Consider the following 7,353-nt stretch of genomic DNA (forward strand, 5'->3'; position numbering starts at 1 on the left):
GGTATTTTGATTTGATTAATAATCAAAGAATGGCAGCAATATTTACATCTGCCACAACTAGTGTGTCCTGTTGATTCAACATTATCTTGATGAATTAGATTGTTATTAAAATGTTCACCTAAATTTTTGCTCCTTTTATGAGCAAACATGGGAGTCTCAGAAAATGTTGAATGAAATAACTTAAATTTAACTAAATGTTTAGGGTTGGTAGGTAGGTGAGTGCAATGATGCAATGTTAAATACATCTTCATTCTATTAACCTGTTGGTTTTGAATAAGATATTACACTGAGCACTCTATAATTATTTTTAATATTATAATATATACTTTAAATTATTCAATTCACTATATTTATTTGTTATATTATTAAGTAGGTGAATAGATTTATAAAAAAAATTTTCTCCCATTTATTTATACTTATATATGTATATATACACACCTCCAAAAGCAAATTTTTTTAAAAATGCATTAAAGGGTCCTTTTACTAAGCTGTTCTAAAAAGTGGCCTGAAGCAACTTTTCCTGCAGCTTCTGCATTAATGGCCACCGTGCTAATGTTGCCCTGAAAATAAATAACCGCTGCCCATTTTGTAGGCGGTAGGGGCTGGCGCAGTATTCCTCCTCTTAACACAGATGGCGCTGTTTAGTGTAGCGACACCCACTCTCCACCCTGACGCCCCTCAAAAAATGTTTTTTTAGCATGCGGTTAGTGCACGCACGCTTGACAGTTACCTCAGGATGCTTACGTGCATGCCACAGTATGCAACTTTAAGCTGTGTTGTGTGTGCTGTAGGATCTAACACGTCTTAATAAAAGGGCTACTAGATCCAATAAAAAATATATTTATTTATTTGTTCATTTTTATAGCCTGTCCTCCCCCGGAGCCCAGAACGGGTTACAATAAAATAAAATTGGGAACTTGGAACTTCCCTAACTGTCTCGAAGACTCACAATCTAGCTAAAGTACCTGAGAAAACAATTATTAAAAAGTAAAGATATTACAGAGGAAGGGGTTAGAAGAGGGTAGGGAGGACTAGAGGGCATAAAGGAGTGGAGAGGAGAGAAGTATGTAGAATATGTCATAGAAATTCGTAACTTCACAGATAAGAGCACCATGTATGTAAATGATATGTAAATGAATGAAAGGAATATGTAAAAAGGAATAGAAGGGAGGAACCGTTAAACAATAGAATTCAGTTAATAAAAAGAATAGGAGTAAAAATAATGGGAAAAAAATTTAAAATAATTCATAAACTGGAAGAAAAAATTAGATATAATTTTTTAACATTTATTTCTGTATAATACCTTTGTAGAGTACAAAGCTTTATTTCTTCTTTAGGAAGAAATAAGTGATAGGCAATTTCTCAAATGACTTGAATATATAAAACTATTTTACTCTAAGTAGGCGCGTATAAAATTGTCCAGAAAGTGTACCTGCTCTTATACACTAACATCCTTATTCTATAACAACACTTAAATGAATAAGGCCCTCTTTTACTAAACCGTGGTAGAGGTTTCCACCATGGCCTAGAGCGCTAAGTGCTGTAACACTGCTTCAGCGCTCATAAGAATTCTATGAGCGTTGGAGATGGTATCAGAGCATTTAGCACTGTGGGCTGCGGTACAAACCTCTACCACGACTTAGTAAAAGGAGGAGGGGGAGGTTAATAAGTACATTTATTTCCTCAATTTCTAGACTGCTCTATTCAAAGTATTAAGCAATTTACAAGCCAACATTTAGAATTATAATAATATAAACAAACAAGGAAAGTAAAAGTAATAATCACAATATCCTAACTAAATATGAATCTTAAATTAGACATGAGAACTTTCACAAATTATTTAAAAACCTCTTGGAATAAAAATATCCTAAGCAGTTCCCAGAATTTCAAGTAATCTTTAATGGTACATAATCTTAAGGAATGTGTGAATTCCACCTAGGACATCGTTGTCTGTATTCCTCAGATTGAGCATGATGGAAGCTGAAAGCTCAAAAGAAACAGGAGGAAGCTGCCAATAAATAACCAACACTTCTTTCCCTAAAATCAAAGAGCCCCTTTTACCAAATGGTGCTACTGATTAGTGTGCATTGAATGCAAATAAACCTATGAGAATTGAGTGGGCTTCTTTGCATTCAGCACACTACTAATCAGTAAGGCCGCTTTATAAAAAAGCCTTTTGACATTAAGAAAGTGACCCTGATGCTGCATTCCCAATTATGAAAAATGAAGTGGTGAAACAGTAGACAACCAAATATTGCAACTGAACACAGAAGTGATATTATACCTGAAATTATGATGGCTATGAACCTAAGAATTGTCATACTGGGACAGACTGAAGATCCATCAAATCCAGTATTCTGTTTCCAACAGTGGCCAACACAGGTCCCAAGTACCTGGCAGAAACCCAAAGAGCAGCAACATTCCAGAGCTGAGATTGTGATGTCATAATGCTTCATTCCACCAATGCCTAAGAGCCAACCTCAGCAGTGATGTCACAATGGCAGAAACCCAAAGAGTAGCAACATTCCAGAGCTGAGATTGTGATGTCATAATGCCTCATTCCACCAATGCCTAAGAGCCAAACTCAGCAGTGATGTCACAATGGCTTGATTATCCTAGACCTGGCTCACATAAGAACATAGGAATTGCCATACTGGGACAAACTGAAGGTCCATCAAATCCAGTATCCTGTTTCCAACAATGGCCAACACAGGTCCCAAGTACCTAGAAAGATCCCAAGTAGTCGAGCCCTACATCTTTAGGGCTGATCCAGTATATAAATCTAAGTTTTAGGGCTCCTTTTACTAAGTTGCGCTAGCGTTTTTAGCGCACGCAGGAAATTACCATGAGCAATGCTTCTAGAACTAACGCCATCTCAATGCTGGCGTTAAGCTCTAGCACGCGCAGCAATTTAGCGCACGCTATTCTGCGCGTTAAAGCCCTAACGCAGCTTAGTAAAAGGAGCCCTTATAGTTATAGTTTATAGTTTATTCAATTTTTGATTAAACGCCTTTTCGATACTACAAAGCGTTGTACAAAGTAAAAAGTATTAACATTTAACAAAAATGACAATTAAACATACTTTCCTATAGTAAACTACAAGACAACAGACCGTACAAACTGGGTAAATGTTGACCCGTAGGCCATAGAAACATAAGGAAAAGAGGGAAGAAATACACTTGTAATAGAAAAGTGAAGAACATATAAGGGAAAAACACTTAGGAACTGGGGAGCAGTATAAAATTAATAGTTAAGGGAAAGTAGTTCAGTTAAAAGCATCTTTAAAAAGAAAGCACTTTAAATTGCTTTTAAAATTTTTTAGGTTTTTTTCCATTTTTATATACAAAGGGAGAGCGTTCCAGATTGTAGGGGCTGTAACAGAAAACGTGAAATCCTAGAAATAAGCAGTGGATTTCCCCAAGCCATCTCAATAATGGCATATGGACTTCTCTTTTAGGAAATTATATAAAAAAAAATTTTAAACCCTGCTAGGCTAACTGATTTTACCACATTCTCCAGCAACGAATTCCAGAGTTTAATTACACATTGTATGAATAAATATTTTCTCCTGTTTGTTTTAAATCTATTACTTAGTAACTTTATCACATGCCTCCTTGTCCTAGTACTTTTGGAGAGAGTGAACAAGTGATTCACATCTACCCTTTCCACTCCACTCAGTATTTTATAGACATCTATCATATCACCCCCTGGGCCATCTCTTCTCCAAGATGTCCTATCCCTTTTATCATTTTCTAGTTCTGCTATAACTTTTTTGAGATACGGTGACCAGAATTGCACACAGTATTCGAGGTGGGGCCGTACCCTATAGTGATACAAGGGCATTATCATTATGTATGGAATCCCTCTCTGCTTTTTCAGTATCTATCAATAGATGGCACTGTGAACACTGAAATGCACAGGCTTCTTATTCTCTTTTTTACTGTTATATGGTGATGGTTTCATAGTTGTCCTTTGGGTGGCAACATTGCACTTCAATATAATCAAGTACTTGATTTTTTTTTTTTTTTTTTTTTTTTAAGAGCAAACGATTGGTTTCCAGAGGTAAGGGGTCATCAAACCAGTTATAGGTGATACATTTTTACTGGACTAACTTAATACATCTGTGACTAGCTCTAGAGACTTATTTTTCTGACCCGGGGAAAGCTAGTCCAGTAAAAAGTTATCACTTACAACTTGTTCATTGAGTGGAGGAGTGGCCTAGTAATTAGAGCAGCATCCTCAGCACCCTGACGTTGCAGGTTCAAGCCCAGTGATGCTTCTTGGTGACCCTGGACAAGTCTTTTAACTCTCCATTGCCCAGGTATGTTAGTCAGATTGTGTGCTCACCGGGACAAATGTAGAGAAATACTTGAGTACACAAATATAAACCACATGGAGAGGCATAATAATAAAAAAAAGTCTAATTCCCCTTTTGGCCTAAGGCCTAGGGCGCCCAAAGTAGGCAGCAGAGAAATGTCCATTCTCAAAAAAAAAATCCAAAATGTGGGTTTTATTGAGAATGGCTTACCTGTACGTTCAGGAGTTTAATCGCCCAGACCACCACTGTCTACCTTTAAGTCCTATTCTCAGAAAAAAAAAATTTGCCCAAGTCCCAAACACCCAAAACAAGACCTTTTAGGCATGGGAGGGACCAGTCCTTCTCCTAAAAGACGATTCTCTAACCGACGTCTGTCATAAGCGCCAGTTAGAGAATCATGGCACTGTCCCCCCTCCCCCCCCGCGCATCGATCGTGACAGGACGAACTAATGCGCATTTATGTCGCATAGGTATTTAAACACCTTTATCATATCTCTGCTCTCCCGCCTTTCCTCTAAAGTATACATAGAAATATGATGGCAGATAAAGGCCAAATGGCCCATCCAGTCTGCCCATCCACAGTAACCATTATCTCTTTCTCATTCCGAGAGATCCCACGTGCCTATCCCACGTGCAGTCTCTGTCTCCACCACCTCTTCTGGGAGACTGTTCCAAGCATCTACCACTCTTTCTGTAAAAAAAGTATTTCCTTAGATTACTCCAGAGCCTATCACCTCTTAACTTCATCCTATATCCTCTCATTGCAGAGTTTCCTTTCAAATGAAAGAGACTCAACTCATGCACATTTACATTATGTAGGAATTTAAACATCTCTGTCATATCTCCCTGCTCCCGCCTTTCCTCCAAAGTATACAGTTGAGATCTTTACGCCTTATGATGAAGACCATGCACCATTTTAATAGCCTTCCTCTGGTCCGACTCCATCCTTTTTATATCTTTTTGAAGGTGCGGCCAACAGAATTGTACACAATATTCTACATGAGGTCTCACCAGGGAAGATGCTGTTTCTATGTGATATGACATTAGTGGGCACAGTTTAACCCTGAGCACATTTTACCACATTCAGTTTTAATTTTTTGAGGATTTACACATTTATAAATGTAATCTATTCAATCTTTTACTAAGGTGCGCTAGCCGATTTAAAGCGTCCTATGGATGCGTTAGCGTTTAGCATGCACTAAGTTGGTTAGTAAAAGGACCCCTTAATTTCAGATTAGTAGCAAATATTGAATTTTTTTGTGCGTAAACCTATCTTCCTGTTTTGCGTTGCTAGTCCTAGCCACATTTTGTTCTAGCTTCCTTTCACTTTTTGCAGGAGCTGCAAGAGACACATAATCCAGATGCACGTTTGGCAGCTGCAGAGGAGAAAGAAGCTATTTCCTTGGGGGAAGTTCTTCAAAAAGGTGAAAAATAAATCCTAATTAAGAAAATAAAATATTAATAATAAGTAAATATTTTGAAAGGCTATACATAATAACATTCTCATTTTGTTAAGCATTTGGGGTCGGATTACCAGATTTTCCTTGGCGAAAATCCGGGCCCATGGCCACGCCCCCAGGACCGCCCGGTTCGGCCTCTGTTCTGCCCCACCCCCAGCCGGCATCCGCGCATGTGTGGGCGCGTGACGCCACCGCGTTGCACATGCATGAATGCCCCTTCCCGACGTGATTAGGTCGGGAAGCTTTTCAAAACCCAGACGGACCCCTGGACATGACCTGGGAAATCCAGATGTCTGGTAAACCTAATTTGGGGCCGGATTCTACATAAGGCGCTGTTATCAGCCAGTGCCTTCAAACATGGCGCCAGTCACGTGTCAGTCACGCAGTGGTGATGTTTATAGAATCACGGACACCGTCAAACATAGGCACCGGAAATGTAGGCCAATGTAGACCATGCCTCCTTCGACCTTAGATGCCTCCTTCGACTTGATCATGGCGTCGTTTTTGGAGGTGCTGGTGGATGCCTACATTTTTTAAAAATAATTTTGAACTGTTTTTAAATGATGCAGTCAATTACTGCCACTTAACTTATGGCCTCGTTTGGACCTTGTATTCAATTCTTTTTGCTCCATGTATTTGTTTGATCTGCTGCTTTCTTTCAGTGAAACACAGATGCCGATCGCTTGACCACTTCCCAGGTTTTATTGAATCGGTGCTTATTCTTTTTACTCACCTCCAATCTTAATGACATGCCCTAAAGTGATTTCAGAAGGAGCCAGGCCAGCGTGAGCCCAGGCTAGAAGTAGTTGCTCGTGCTGAAGATTTTAAATAGGTACTGGGGAGGGGGGGGCAGGGAAGGGAGAGAGCGAGCATGGCATTGGGGGGGGGGCAGAGAGGTTCCGTCACCCCCACCAAGACAGTGCCCAGGGCGGTCCGCCCCCCTGCCCTGAAAACAATTAAATAGGTTTTTATTCTAAATTATTTTTCTACAGTCTGTAAATGAAAATGCTGAATTGTTTGCATATCAATGCATACAAATCAATATTTTTAAAACATGGTAAGATGTTTTGTTATATTGTATGAACAGTAGCATCATATCTATGTTATCTGAATGTTCTAATGTATGCATATTAGTTGTTTCATCGGTGTTATGCTGACTTTGTATAATATATGTGTTGTTTGAATGCTCTTCCGTGCTGTTTATTATGGGGAGTGTGTGGCGCAGTGATTAAAACTACAGCTTCAGCACCCTGAGGTTGTGGGTTCAAACCCACACTGCTCTTTATGACCCTGGGCAAGTCACTTAATCTCCCCCATTGCCCAAGGTACATTAGATAGATTGTGAGCCCACCGGGACAGACAGGAAAAAATGCTTGAGTACCTGATTAAATTCATGTAAACCGTTCTGAGCTCCCTGGGGAGAACAGTATAGAAAATTGAATAAATACATTTGTATTGTACTTATTCAATTTCTGTTCTATAGGATTATTCTGCAGAGCTGTTAAATGTGTATACTTCTGATAATGTTTCCTGTTAGGTTTCAATCTGCCGTCTCCGATTTGATCTCACTTATTG

The sequence above is a fragment of the Geotrypetes seraphini genome, chromosome 19 (genome assembly GCF_902459505.1).
Source record: "Geotrypetes seraphini chromosome 19, aGeoSer1.1, whole genome shotgun sequence".
In the NCBI taxonomy this organism is placed as follows: Eukaryota; Metazoa; Chordata; class Amphibia; order Gymnophiona; family Dermophiidae; genus Geotrypetes; species Geotrypetes seraphini.